Raw genomic sequence first — 16,488 nt, forward strand, 5'->3', positions numbered from 1 at the left:
TAGAACATGTGTCTAAAATAAAAATATTTTTACTTTACGTCTTTTTTTCTTAAAGTTTATTTTTAAACTAGTTCAAATTTTCTTTTCAAAAAGGAAAAAAATAGCTTTTTGTAAGCTGTAACCCTAGTTTAACCCATATTTTTAACATCTGTGTGCTGGAACAAATTCAGCAAGTTGTTGTTTGTTCGTGATTTTGCAGCTGCAAACAATGTTCATGTACAATAAGGTTAATTAAGGTTAATTTGAGGGGGTAGGGACTAATAAGTGTATACTTCTGCCTACTCCTTTTCAAACAAAAGAATGGAATTGTATTTTGTAATGATTGTGAATGCACATGTTTGAAATAAAAATGAACTGAACTGAATTACCACATAATCCATGAATATGTTACAGTAATTAATAGCTAAGCTTCATTTCTTTTATTTTATGCATACAGTATATTTTATGATGTGAACCAACAAGTGCTCCGATGAAGCGCTCCTGCTCTTTAAATATGACCCATACGGGTTTTTCCAGTCCACCATGCTGGATTCACAACCACACACCATAGAGAGCCAAGTCTCCTTCAAAGCTTTATTTAGCACTTGATTGATGAGGAACGAGGAAATCAACAGAAATCCCTCATTCCTCATTAGGGGCAGAACAAAAACCAGCGTGAATGACCATTTTAGCTAATGGTAACAGTGCTTACTTACTAGGTATCCAGCATAAATACACTCATCAGATACAACGGAGTTCACAAATAAACAAGCATGAGTTTTATTATTTACTTTCTTGTTATTTTTATATCCTGTCACAGGAAGTTAAAGATTATTCACCATTACTGGACCTGCTGAACTTAAAAAATATATTAATCTAGAGATTTAGGCTACGTCTACACGTACACGGGTATTTTTGAAAACAGATTTTCCTTTTTTTTTTTTTTTTTTGATCCCGTCCACGTGTAAACGCTGAAAACTAAATGTTGGCCAATCAGAAGTCTAGATGCCTGGGAGGGAAAGAGTAAACAGGGTTTTGTACCCTCTCAGAACCTTAAGTACTTCTGAAAAGTTTTTGTTTTCCTGGAAAGGCAGATCATTTTGTGTTACTTTTCTCAAGTGCCTTCCAATATTTCACATGTTAAAAACTAAAGAGAGTATTTTGGTTGGTATAGACTCAAAACTTAGGAATGAACAAAATGCATACAGTATACATAAATTTAAATGTTTAAAAAAAAGTAAATTTATTCAAAACCGATGTTGGGATTTGGGTTGTGACAGCGGCTGTGTTGAATGTAGAAGCCACGTCTGAAGTTCACCCTGACGCCTCTGTCTTTGTAAATGGAGGGACAGTAACTGCGTGTGTATATGCAAGTGTGTTAAAACTGCAGATAGTCAGATTCACAGCAGCAGTATTTTGTCGCTCTCCGCCATTGTAGAAATAATCGCATGTAAACAACGTGGCACACAGCTTTGATGTTGCGTGACTAAATCTCAGTTTTCCTCGTCCACACGTAAACACAAAAACTGAGTTTTCCAAAATCTCCACCTTGGCAGGAGTTTTTAAAAATCTCAGTTTTCAGTGATCGAAAACCCCGTTTACATGTGGACAAAAGGTGCAAACGCATAGAAAAATCTGCGTTTTCAAAAATACCCGTGGACGTAGCCTTACATTTAGAGCCTTGTGTTGACTGTATAGTTGGGATGATAACATCCACAGTTTGTAATCAGTTGTTAAGTGATAACCCATAGACTGTCCTTCTGGGTCCAAACACCTATTGTGTTCATCAAGGCTGTTGTCTCGTTCCATTTAAACTGAAGAAGACCCCCAAAATAGTCAGTGATCACTGTTGGCCTCTCTGCATTTTTTAATAGCAGTATTAATCTGCAGCATGTTTTAAAGCTCAGTTTTCAAAAGCTTGTCCCTCACCCCATGGTTTGCCAGACACCAAATATTTGAACAGGTCACAAAAGAATCTTTCTGAGTCCAAAAAAAGATGAAGCTGAGGATTAAGAATTTTAGATAGCACTCACCCAAACCATGCAGTAGTACATTAATGACGAACCTTGTGTTATGGATGGATCATCTCAGATGTTCTCCTAACTTTAGTGTGGCCCATTTTCAGCATCTTTTACTGCCATGCAACTACATTTGTTTCTGACCATTGGGGACCCTCACTTTAACTTTTATTGAAAAGAGTAAAAAAAAAATGGAAAAGGGGTAGCCTTCATTGTCCAGCTTCACTATGCTAATGTGTTCATATTATCCTAGCCATAGCTAGCTACCACGTAGCAGACCATTATATACCAGCTAGCCAAACAACAGTAATCCTAAACAATGCTGCAGTTTAGTTTTCTGTCTTCATTTATGTTCACGCTGATAGCAGAACTATACGTTTCAGTTTTCAAGAAATCCCACGGTCAGTGTATCATCTTTTGATGGAACACAGCACGCTAACTTCCTGCTAACTTCTAACTCTGTTAAACTTCATAAATCCCGTTCTTCATGCATCTTCTTCCATAAGACACAAGCAGTGAAAGAGAATTTGAAAAAAATGTGAGTACAAATGGGAATTACAGCTGCTGGAATTTTAGCTAGCAACACATTGTACGACAAACTGCACACAAACAGTTTGTGTGTTTGCTGATGTTTGTTGAGCTAATAGAAATGTTGAATTTAAAAACTTTGGGCGGAACTAATGGTACTCCCTTTATGCTTTGGCAGCGCTAACTGGATGCTGAAATACCATGACCGTAACTTACGGACAACTACACTGTTCTGGTAATCGTTTACTAAAACTGATTTGTTTCTTTGTGATTTTTATGCATAATATCTTTACTTAAATGAGTAAATACACTGAAGTAAAGAGTATTTATGAAGGGGTTATATATAAAAAAAAATGTTTTTACTCTACTCATTGTACCGGATTACAATCAATCCTCTCCTTTTTTGGAAACTTAAACTGTGCTTATAGAACTGTGATGTTATATTTCTTACAATTTCTGGTGCTGTCTTGACCAGATCTCTCTTAAAAAAAAACACATTTTTAATGTCAATGAGACTTTTTACCCAGTTACATAAATTACACAGAAGAGTCATTTTGCCAACAATTGATTGCAGCTTCTACTTGGTGATGGGAATCTTACGTCTGGCTTAAAATGACTTGATATCAGTCATGAGAGATATGTTTGACCTAGGGTTGCCACTTTTATAACTACCAAATAAGGGACACTCTGGTATGGCAGAAGCACAATGCACAGACAGCTGGGCATAGTGTAAATATAAATGCATGTTCATATTCTTATAATAAAAATGCAGTACAATGTTGGTATTCAGTTTAATTAATACCTCATCTAAAGCAATATACAAAGCTGCAGTAAATGATGACAGAAATCACATGGGCAGTTCCTTTGATAAATAAGGAAAAAATAAAAAAATATTCAAATACAAGCACTCGTCTGTTACAATTGCGGCCAAATCAGATTTGGTATTTGTAAGTGTGCCATCTGTGGCATTGCGGGCAATGGCAATATACAGGACATTTGAGGTAGAATAAGGGACGAACCAATTTTGCTCATTATATGGGATGTCCCGAATAAAACAGGACAACTGGAAGCCCTAGTTTTATGTACTTTTGACTGATTTTAGGTCAAAAAGTCCTTTTAACAGTTTAAATTCCCACTATCATTTTATTGCACATCAATGGCAGCATGGTGGTTAGCACTGTTGCCGCACAGCAAGAAGGTCCTGAGTTCAATTCCACCATCAGGCCGGGGTCTCTCTGTGTGGAGTTTGCGTGTTCTCCCCGTGTTTGCATGGGTTCCCTCCGGGTACTCCGGCTTCCTCCCACCGTCCAAAGACATGCAGTTTCAAATTGCCCAAAGGTGTGAATGTGTCTGTGTGTTGGCCCTGCGACAGACTGGTGACCTGTCCAGGGTGTACCCCGCCTCTCGCCCTATGACAGCTGGGATAGGCTCCAGTGCCCCCTGCGACCCTGAAAAGGACAACCAGAAGCAAATGGATGGATGGATACCAGAAATCAGTTGTATCAAGTTGTATTGTGGTTATAAGTTTGTTTTTGGCGCGTTGCTTTAAAGACAGCTTTGCCATCATAAAAAAATAAAAAGTTAAATAAGAATGGGAAAAAACAAAGAAAATAAGAAGCTCATAAAAACAAGTTTTTAATTATAAAAAACAGTATGCAGTAAGATAAAGATAAAGCAGATCGGTCACTGGAGTGTTTTGTACAGATATATAAGAACACAGAAACATGCAGTGTAGCTTTTAATAGCGATGTACAAATGTACAGTAAGTGTGATGTCCTTTCCATGGTCTCCACCCCTAGAGGTCACAATACACCAGACATCTCCTTGACAACAGGCGAAAAGCAGCTCCATTCTCTCACATCATCACGTCAGCTCTCACATCATAATTTCTCATCTCTGCTGGCCGATGTTTGAATTCACGGCCTCCGCTCGTGATTTAAAGCTGCAGTTAAACTGGTGCGGGGCTCTGTGACTGATGAGACCACCAAAGGAAGAGGCTCTTTCCACACCTTGATGTTTACCTTTCCTGTCAGCTTGTTTCCACAAAAGCTGGGAGTGCCCTGACTGTTTGGGTCAGAGGGACTGCAGCTGGAGGGAGGGCTTCATTCTCACCTCAACACCTCCCACTTGGGTGGGGATGAAGGAGAGAGGAGACACCGAACAGCTGTAGCTACCTGTCTCTGCTTTTCACACCAACACATTCCTATTTTACAGCACAGTCAAATTACCATTCAACACACTTCAAAAAGCAACTCTAAAAGAACTGCAAATTTTCCCTTACATGGTCTCTTTAGCAGCACGTCTGAGATGAGAGTTTTGTCCGATAATACATTGAACTGAAGGTTTTCACATTTATGTAAAATGCTGAAAAGCTGCATGATCTATGGTGGTCCTGAGAGGTCAAACTCACTGTAACCTAGGAAAAAAACACACAATGGAAGTTAAATAAAACACAACGGATGTAAAAAATAAATAACAAAAACACAACAAAGGTGTATTTGGGGGGCACAATAATGTTATAGAACAGCTTCTGAAGTGATAGGAACCAAAACATGCCAGAGATTGCAACAAGACCGACTCCCAAAGGGAAGGATTCATTGATTAGTCGATAACTGTTAGCTTGTCACTTCCACATGTGATATTTTCACGTTATTGTCTCCCCATGAACACTTTGGTTATGTTTTGTGAGTTTTCATTCATTTTTCGTAATTGTGTTTTATTCAACTTCTGTTTTGTTTTGTGTGCTTTTGCAGCTTTTTTCTAGTTGTTGGTGTTTTCTTAAGTTTGTTAAGTAGTGATTCATACATAGCACCATACAAATCAGTACTTTCAATTTGAATATTGGTTAGATCAATGGAAAAAAATAATCATTGAAACCATCCTGATCAGAATCCTTCATTGATCCAAGAGTGATCATAATATTAAATAATACAATATATTACAAAATAGCTCTAGCAAATACAAATACCTCTAATATATCCCAATACAGTATGATACACAAAACTGAATATTGACAAAGTTGAAATTGAGGTATTCTTTTTATCATACTGACTTTGCTGTTTTCTTTGTAAAGGTTGTGCAGATATTACGGCTAACACACAATGAAACCTTGGAGACCATAAGCCAAGAGAAAAGCAAAGTGAAAACTGAACTACTGAACCTCGCACTAAATGATTTTTTTATTTTCATCCATGCATCCATTCTCTTCTGCTTACCCAGTTCAGGGTCACGGGGGGGCTGGAGCCTGTCCCAGCTGCTATAGAATAAGAAAAGTGGGGTTCATCCTGGACAGGTCACCAGTCTGTTGCATAGCTGCGACACAGAGACAGATAACCATTGATACTATCATTAACACCTATGGCAATCACCGATTAACCTAACCAAACTAACTGCATGTCTTTGAACTGTGGGAATAAGCCAGCGTACCCGGAGAGAGCCCAGACATGGGGCAGATGGTGGATTCAAACCCAGATACCTACCTTCCACATAACCTGACGTCCACCTCCTGAGAAATGTAACTACTCATCAGGTCAACGTTCAGGGTTAAGAGGGGCGTCCGGTCTAAATCTCAATCACTTATAACCTTGTGCATGTCCTCATTCACTACATACTCGGAGGTCTTGCTCTTCTCCTCCTGCCTTCATCTTCATCCTTTGTCCCTTGTATTCACTATCATTTCTCTGCATATGTGCAAACTATCGTCGTCTCGCCTCTTTAACTTTGTCTTCAAACACCTTGACCTGAGATGTCTCTCTGACGATTAACTCCATGTCGATTCTGGTCACTGCAAATGAAAATCTTGCTTCAGAAGTTTCAGGGGTGTTTTTTCAGCAGGACATAGTCTAGTGTTTGACAGTCAGAGCTCATACTCTTTCTTGGAAAGTAACTAAACAATACTGAATGTACTTACCTATTCAGTATAAACCTAAAGATTCTACCTTCCTTTTTTCGGGTGGTTGACCAGGTATCTCCTGCTGCTCCGGAAACAAAGAGCTCAAGCCGGTTTGAATGTTGTGCTTCATCAGTCAGCAAACAATAGGTCAGGATGGAAAAACAGAAGAGGTGAAAGGAGGAGGGAAAGCATTCAGGAGACAAGCAGCAGGAGGTTCCTGGGGGATAAAAGCCGGGAGGGGGTGCTGGGTTGAGATGTCAGAATCCCTGTGAAGGTGCACTGCCCCACTCCTGATTAGACTGCTAATAGTTAACTATTGTAAAGGTGTTACACTATAACAAGTGATAATGTTTAGCAGTTAATGTTTAGAAATGCAAAACTTAAAATGCAAAATCATTTCGAGGGCATTCAGAGTCTTTTGTTTCAACACAGAACATTTCAAAAAATATCAAACGAAAACATAAAGAGCATCCATTGTATATTTGTGTTATAGTAAAAGTCCTCATTAACTGCGTGTCCCCTGCAGGCCCTCTCCCTGTTATCTCCCATCAGATATGCTTGCTTCCTCTATTCTATTCAAAATGAGTCACTTATTAGCGGTACATTGTTTTCCGCAGTGACCCTTCAACCCATTACTGATTTGAGAGCCAAGCTATTAAATCAAACAACTATGCTTTGAAATGCAAAAGCAATGACCGGAGCAGACATGCGCAAACACAGTCCTGTCAGCAGCAAAAGGACACTGTTTGGGTGGGTTTTTCAGCTCTGATCAGCAGGTGAGCGAGATCAACTATTTTTGATATTTTGTTTCAGTAACTCTTACTTGTGGGTTTCAGTGAGGGGTTTTGCCCCGGGGCTGCCACTGAACAAGCTGTCGAGATCAAACGTGTGACCCTGGCTTTGTTACCTTTGTATACTTGAATATAGGTTCCTTTTTAATTACAGCTTTTCTTTTTTTGATCATCTTATTTCAAAACCTACCCTATCCTAGCGTATTTGTTACGGACACTATAACAAGGGGGTGTCAAACATAAGCAAAGACTCCCTACTGGACAGCATAAGTTTTGGACTCATAAGTGTATTTTCATAACTTTTACAGCGTTTTCTACTGAGAGACCTCCCCCATGGCTGTTGATACTATCTCAAAATCATTTATATATTAACAATTAAATGACAAATTAAATGAAGGATAATCTGAGCAATGAGCTAACTGCCAAAAAGGGACATTTCAGTGGTCCGGTAGCATTTTGGAACACACTCATTTCTGTATAGCCAGTGAAAAAATGTTGTAATTAATGATATCCATGGATTTTAACAAAACTGTATCCATGTCTTCAGGCAGCATAGGTTCGTACTCTGTGTGTTAGCTAGCATTATTAAAAACGGTGAAGAGATGAGACATGTTTCTTCTGCACTGTTAAGATTCACTATTGCATGTAATGTATGTCATGCTATACAGTCATGTGGCGTTAGCTTTTCCACTATTTTGAATGTGTGACCATCACTGTAACATAAAGTGAATAAGGCCTGTGTCACATAGGCCTACAGACATGTCAGTAACCAGCTGGCAACCATCTGTTGCTAGGGGAAAACGTGTATTCCCCAAAGTTAGCAAAAACATCCCCGTGATTGCTTTGGTTTGGCTAACATTGTGCTTTAAGCCTAGTTTAAATGAAAGTGATGGACTCAAAAAAAAGGTGATCAGCTCCTCTCTGAACTGCAGTGAAATTGTAAACAGGAACTGGAAATTGAGACCCTTTTCCTTCAAAGTAAAAGTTGGGGCTTTTCATACATGTTAGCTACAGCACAGGTTTTGCATTGAAGGCGAAGCTTCTCCATTTCTGCTTTGTTTTTGCACATTTTACTATCATTCAGCTAGTGGTTAGTGAATATTTGCAGGCTACCATGGCAATCTGCTACTTTGCTATCTGATCCAATATAGGTGGGTTAACTCTTGAGAACTGTGCACTTGATGTCACATGAGAAACCTCAATATAGCAGCATTCAAGCAGCACGAGACCTTCCCAACTGCTAACTCAGGGACATCTTTGATTCTATTTTTATCCTTATGTGGAGCTTGCATTAAGTTCTGCGTCATGCTGGGGGCTCACTGTTTACTCCGTGGTTGACTTTGTGGGTGATTTACCCTTTAAATTTGTAGTGGTTCAATCCAGCGCTTATTTGGGCTCTGGTTCGACCGGTAGGCGAGTACCCTCCCCTTAAATGCCAATTAGTCAGCCTGTTTATGTGTGAATGTGTGATTGGTTCGTTTGATTTTTTTTTTCTGTAGTATACTTTTTAATTTAAACACTAACTGTTTTGTATTTTGTAATGGCCCAGATCAAGGCCACAAACCTAAGCGCGTTAGTCTGCTGGTAAAGTTGTTCCCTAGTTTTCCATGAAAACAAGAAAAATATGGCACTTTTTTGCAATGAGAGGAAAACATTTAAAACATCTTCTCGGAGATGTGTCTCTTAGTTAGAAATTGAAATAGGGGCAAACAGAATCTCACCAAGTTAGAGAGGTTTCAGGGTCATGTTTGACGTGAGGCTTTTGCTCTGATTAATCAGTGGTCTGTTGATATGCATGGATATTCATTTCTGTAAATTAAATAAGCTGATGTATTCCTCCGACCATCCCCGCTGTATTCCTTCCAACTGTTTTAACACCTGGGCTTTCTTTATCACCGCTGTGGACCTACCGCTGATTCTTCCTGCTGGGAGGGGTAAGTGAGGTGAATAAGTAAAGGTGGGGGGTCCCGAGGTTGGAAGCACTCAGCAGGAAGGAGGGCTGTGACTGCTGCCTTGTTTGGCCGAACTCAGTCGAGGATAAGGCATCACCAAGAGATTTACACTACTCTGGTTAATCATGAACACTGGAGCACAAGTACTTAATATATATTAGTGAAAAGAAAAATGATACCTTATTTTTCACAGGACACACTCACAAACACCAGGACAGAGATCCACTGTGGACTACAGGAGGTCACGTAAGGATTCAGGCCCTGGCCTTTCACAACATGTGGTTCAAAGAAATCCTGCAAGAATCGTTTTTTCTTGAAAAGAGTAAAGATCCAGTGAGCAGCAGTTCTTTGGGCAAAAATGCTGATGTCAATGTCTACCATAGACTGTATATAAAAGATGGAGGCACAGCAGCACTAACCCATTTTTGAACATTTTGAAGCCTCAGTGTTGTTGCTGCCCATTATATTGTTCTTAGAAGCCAGATGTTACTATATTTGGACAAAAAAGCTACCAGTATTGATGCAATGCAAAGACACAGATAGCTAATCATGCTTTATATTATGTGTTAAATATCCTGTTATTTTGTTTCTAATATTGTAGCGTTCTCTTGCTTTGTATTATATGGCAAACACAGTTACAGCTAGACTGAAAGCATGTGTGGACTTGCTTGCATCTTACTTTTCAAAATAATGGCGCACACATACTCAGCCGTCTCGAGGCGCTCACTGTTCACATCTCCAAAGATGCACTATTATATTGCTTATTGTTGATATATCTTTTGCAAGGAAATATTTTTATAACTACTCTTTTTTTTTTTGACAAATGCCCATTCACTGCTCCTTCTTCGATATGTTTATCCATGTGAATTAACATTTTAGAAATGCATACTCGCTCATTAAACGGAGAACCAGAGCATGATGTGAAGTAAATGTCAGTGAAGGAAAGTGCAAAAGGTTGATTGGGAAGTTAAATTGGATATTGAGCTGACTGAGCTGTGTGCATCTCGGTCAGTGTGTCAGGATTATTGGATGATAGCCGTGCCTGTCTAATAAGAGCTAGCAAATACAGGACAATTGGGTTACAAATGAGCAACAATTCTACCTCAGGGTGAAAGATAATTACAATCAATACTAACCTTACGCTAAAGTCCTGTATCGTCTGACCTTGAGCCTGACGTATATGCTATGGGGTTTTTTTTCACAGTTGAATTAATGGTATTGATGTAGTTAATTATTTCCATATTAAAAGTGAAATTTCCCTTCACACTGGTGTCAAGGGCAAGATAGTGAAAATAGGTACGATTTGTATGATAAGAAAGTTGCTAAAAGGCGAAACTGTTGCTTGGTTTTCAGGCAGTGTTTGTATGTGTGTGTTTTTGCCATGGGTGGGGGTGGAATTATGAGGTGAAAGGACACATGTTGACAAATCATATGGCCATCAGTCTGAGCCGGCACACTCCATGCCAAAGTCAATCGTCCCATTAATTATAAGAGGCAGGCACCCTCACCGAGTGCCGCACACTGCCTCGTTTATTCCTGCTGACCTGTTCGCACAGCAGACATTTTGTTTCGGGCTCGGAGATTTGTAATTGGCTGAGGCCACACAGCGCAGACTTTAACACGGGCCACTTTGGAGCCTCTCAGCCACCCGTCAACATCAACCTCACACAGGCTCGGCCCTGACAACACACACACTGTTTTAATGCTTGAAAGATCCTGTGTTAGGTACAGAGAACACAAATATGGCTTGACACCTGGAATGAGACTTGATGCAGCACGATCCACGGAACATCTCCTGCACCAGTGTAGCATTAAAAATACACAAATCATCGCCATGGTGGAGCACTGATACCCTCAGCATCACCCCACCACCAAAATAGGGTTTCTTCTGCATTAACAGTCAGACCACCACATGATTAAACCTGCACAACTTCAGGTTCATTAAAAAAACAAGACAGACTTTTGTAATATTAATAAAAAGCACTCAATTACGCAACAGAAAGTTTACAACCGAGCTACAAATCAAACCAGATTTCTGACTTGCTGACAAAGAAATGAGCACACGAGAATTCCCAAAAGTGACGTTGTCTTCAATAAATGATGGTGACGAAAAGTTAGCTACACATTTGGCAGAGACAAAGAAACATTATCAGTCATGTAGTTATGTGTTTCTTGTCATTTCAGTCCAGTTTTTTCCCCGTTTAGCTTCTGTTTGGGTGAAAACGTTCTTTTTAGCCTTTAAATCCCACCCCACTAGCTGTTAATTTTGCATGCTTGCCATTTAATTTTGTTTGAACTTTACATAGCTGTAAATGTCAATGAGAGCTGTGACTCTCAGCAAAATCAGTAAAGGTTCTAAACTAAAACGGCCCAGGTGAGTATTCCTGAAACGACATAAAAGGGATCCCACTTTACATGAGCAAACTATTTCATTTCAGGAAATGTCAAGTAGCATGAGGCATAAACCCACCATACATTGTAAGGCAGTACAATGTATTGCTTTAGAAATTTGATGCTCCCTATTAATCATCCCCCAAATTATCTATTCAGTCATTTTTTAGCCAGAAATGAAGAAGATTCAACTTCAAGGTAAATTCAGTGAACGCTCACGTCAGGCTGTCAGTTCAGACAGACGTTGCTTGTACTAAGTGGTCTTTGGCATTTGTGCCTTGACTCAAAGGCCACATCAATTGTTATCAGCTGTTATTGTTATAATATTGTTGACCAAGAGCAAACAGTCCTTTAGTAAAGAGCAAATAACCTCTGCAGTGTAAGAGGGCCAAACGGTGGAGGCGTCTTGTTTGGGAGGCACTGTGTTGAAGACTTTTTTTACCCAGTTTTCAGACGGGTTTTGTGTTTTACTTTAGCAATACACTATACCGCATATAACCTAAACTATAGTTTGGGTTCAAGTGCACCTTTTCACACCTTTAACCCTGTGAATGAAAAATGACTCTAACCAGGATGTTTAAACAACATGCCAAGGACTACTTTACAGGAGCCATATGTTATGTTAGTGACAGACCCGTTTCACATTGTCTAAACCCTACCTCAAAACAGAAACCTCCATTAAAACTTCATAATATTATATTTACAGCATTTAAATGAGGTAAATGCATGTGCAAGTACATCACATTGGCCAAAATTTCAACCTTCAGACTGCATTAAATATTTGGCTTCTTACAGTATTTGGCTAAATGATGTCATAGAGAAGACATATTCATTTAATCCCACCGTTTTAACCCCCTATCACATGAACCAAATTAAACATATTGTGTGTAGGGGGAGTCTAAGGGGTAAAATGCATGCACTTATTTTGCAGGGAAAAATTGGGGATTAAATGGGTTAATAAAGCAGTCCCACTCCACACCATGAAAACCTTCTGTTTGTAAAGGACAACTAGTCAGAAATTGTTAAAAGCATTAAAACATGTTTGCGTTCCTCAATCTTGGCTCCTCTACCAGGAAACACTGTGAGAGACTGTGGTCCATACTGACATGCTTTGTTGGATGGAGATCTTCTGACTGTGGTAAATGGTAAAAGGGTGAATGGACTTCCATATTTTTCTCTCTAACTGAGCACTCATTTTTACTATAAACTTAATTCACCTGGTCACGCACAATTTTACACAAGCACCTTGTCTAACATTGCAGACACATTCACACGCCATTGGATGCATCAGGGAAACTTATTCTGTAGTATCTTGCCCAAGGATACTTCCACATGCAGCCCGGACTAGCTGGGTGTCGAACCTCCTCTACCTCCAGAGCCGGAGGAACCCAGAGTCATTTGAGTACAGTGAGCTCATTGTCATGTTCCAGAAGCCGGTTTGAGATTATTTGAGCTTTGCGACATGGTGCGTTATCCCGCTGAAAGCAGTCGTCAGTACATGGGTACACTGTGGTCATAAAGGAATGGACATGGTCAAAAACGGCACTCAGGTCGGCTGTGGGATTTAAATATTTTTCACTTTGTACTAAGAGGGCCAAAGTGTGCCAAGAAAACATCCCACACATCATTACACCACAGACAGGATGGTGTTGTTTACGCCAGATTCAGACCCTTTTTTCCCCAATCTTCTAACAGGAGTGCGGTCTTCTGCTGCTGTAGCCCATCTGCTTCAAGGTTAAACATGCATGTGTTATATATTCAGTGATGCTGTTCTGTAACAAGTGGTCTGGCCATTCTCTTCTGACTTTAACAAATCATTTTTGCCGGGAAAAACTGACGTTCATTTCTTTTTGGACCATTTTCTGTAAACCCTAGAGATGATTGTGTGGGAAACTCCCAACAGATCAGCAGTTTCTGAAATACTTTATCACTTAACTCACCTTTCTTCGCCATTCTGATGCTCATTTTGAACTTCAGCAGGGCGTCTATACCATGTCTGCATGACTGAAAGCAGTGAGTTACTGGCATATGATTGGCTGATTAGATATTTGTGTTAACAAGCAGTTGAAGAGGGGTACCTAATGAAATGACTGGTTAGTGTATTACGTAATGAAGATGCCACAGTTTACCCAAAATATTCCCAGATGATTTTCTTCTTCTTCTTTTGGGAAAAAAGAAAAATAAAAAAACTGATGAGTTGACAATGTGCATCTGCAGAATTCTACTCATTTATTTAGGAAATAATCTTAAAGTTTGGCTGCGTGTTCAGCCAAACCTTTCCTAGCGCTCCACTCCTCTGCTGTATGTTGTTCCTGGCAGAGATGATACCTGGAGCTGAGCATGCTGGGAAAGCATTTTTCAGTGCCATTGCTATTCTGAGTATAATGTCTGGCGGCCAGCCACGCACAGCATTAGCAGCTCCACGAGCTCACTGCCAACATCTGTAGGTGCTTCACACAGACTCTGCAGAGGCTGACAAACCGTTTTTTTCTTTTCAGGTCCACATACCTCCAAACTTTCTGGGGCCGAGGGTTGGGTGGAGGAGGGGATGCAGAGAGGGGTACAGGAGGTGTTTCACAGCCAGAAAAACATCTATCATGCAGGCGCCGCTGTGACCAAACAAATCAGCGGCGGCTAGAAAATATGATTTCACCAGGGGAGGAATGCAGGAGCTGAGACGCTTCGAGGCTGGTGCACACTGTATGGCTGTGTGAGAACGACGGCAGGATGGGATGCGGAGGTTCTGCGGGCCTGCAGCTGGCGAAGGCTCACGTTAAAGGACATCTAAGTGCTCAGGGGGTCTGGGCTGAACATTTGCAGTTGTGCTTTTTGATTTTAGGCTGTTCAAAACTTTCAAGAAAAGAAAAAAAGTGGGAGAAATTACCCCAAGTTACTGTTACATACTCAGTGAAGATTTTCTCCTTAGGTTGGAGATTAAGCAAGTTGTTAAGCTTGGAGGGAGGTGCTGCTGTTGTTGTTGCTGTCCGGTGTTGGTTTCCTGCTTGAGACCTCAAGCAGATGAAGCCATGAGGAAGCAATCAGCCCATCGATGAGTGGGCCTGTTGGGATGTCTGAACCCCTCCTCCGCTCTCCAAAATCCTCCAGGAGTCTGCTGAAATCCAATCAATCACTACAAGCAGGATAAATACCCAGACATGCCATTCCTGCCCTGCATTCCTGCTAAGTTTGCAGTTGTTTTCCCCCGAATGTCAAATCAGTATACTGAGCTAGTGAAGAACAGCAAGTTCCCTGAAAAAAAAGTGAGTTATTATTCGTAGTTTTGATCTGTTGAGTCTATTGGCACATTTATCGTTATTCAGCTCCAGTAAAGATTAAATTTTATTACGTTTCTGCCAGTTAGTCACGCCACATGGCTTTTACATCGAATTTGACATCAAACAGAAAAACTTTTCATCTATTCAAACGAAAAACAAACTTATCTTTACACAAATAGTTTAGATTGATGCCGCCGCAAACAACTGCAGAAATTTAGTTTTCATTATTTTAACCACCAGAGAGAGATTTTATTTGTGTATTTCCTAAGAAGTTGTGCCATCCACTGGGAATTGGTTGCCTTTTAATTATTTTCTGCTAATGTTAGGAGATGTTTTTTTTGTTTTAATTTAAAAAAGAAAAACGAACACGGATTTGGGTTCATTCGATTAATGTCTTTGCGTTCTCTCCAGCTATAACCATTTAGTATTGATAATGCATCCTGCTTCATAGGAGTGGAATCGATACACTGCTCAACAACCTTGTTTTCAGGGTTTTTTTGGCACAATCCAATTTATTGAAAATTTGTAATTAAAAATGACTGAAGTTGGCAGCAAATGGAGCAACAGGAAGCAGCTGACAGGTGCTGAAAGAGGCATAAACACATTAAACAACCGAGTTAAACATCTGATTAAACTGTGATATTAAATGCGGGGATAGTTTATTAACATTTATCTGGTACAATGTGCTTGTACAGTGTTGTCTATTTTAATAAATGATCCTCACAGTTCTTAGCAGTGTGCAGGGATGTTTCTCCGTTAGCTGTTGCTCTCGCTTTGCTTTTTCGTTAACATAAATGAGTTGCTGCTTGATTAGAGGATGACTCTCGCACCAATAGGTAGCTGTTACTGAGACAATAAAACCCACTCAGAAGGCAACAAACAAAACAAAGCAAAAACAATGGAGCTGCTTACCATCAGTTGCCTGCATTGTAAAATCACAACAGCCATCACACGAGAACCTCTGACTTTACTGAAGCGTATTAGCTAAGAGGAATGTTAGTACTGACGGGCGGGTATTCTATAAACGGGATGTTTATTGGTGAGGCACAGACACTGGTGCGTATTGACATAGTGCAGAAAGGTGTTTTAGCTGAGCTGACCACAGAGATGGAACTAACACTTCATTTAAAAAGCACTTTAGAAGTTAAAAGATCAAATAAAACATAAGCTATAAATATAGCACAGTTACATAGTCTGCAATTTTGCAGAGGCTATGGTGGGTGAGCAAGTTGAAATTCCTACAGTGCCCTAATCTGACTCTTAAGATGAGCATAGTTATAGTTGTTAGATGTAACAACCTAAAATTTATACTACTAACTAGCTTAGCTAGATAAGTCTTCAGAAATAGTCGGCTTTAAAGGTTCACACTATTTGATAGGACCCGTAGAAAAGCTTCAAATATTAGAAGCTTGATTGCAGCAAGGAAAGTTTAAGTTTTTGAACGGTGTGGTTTAAACAAATATCATCAGCTTGTCTGAAAACAAACAGCAGTCTTCAGTATCTTTTAGACTTTTTTTGATTTTCAGAAAAATGACCTGTCAATAAATGTTTGGACATTACATCGTGTTAAGCAGTAAAACCTTTATTTTTTGGTTTTAGCACACAAACTGCAAAAGCGGCTCCATTAAAACACAGTCTAATAAAAATGCCCATCATTTAAAT

The sequence above is a fragment of the Simochromis diagramma genome, unplaced genomic scaffold, assembly GCF_900408965.1.
Source record: "Simochromis diagramma unplaced genomic scaffold, fSimDia1.1 OVJJ01000816.1, whole genome shotgun sequence".
NCBI classification, from domain to species: Eukaryota; Metazoa; Chordata; class Actinopteri; order Cichliformes; family Cichlidae; genus Simochromis; species Simochromis diagramma.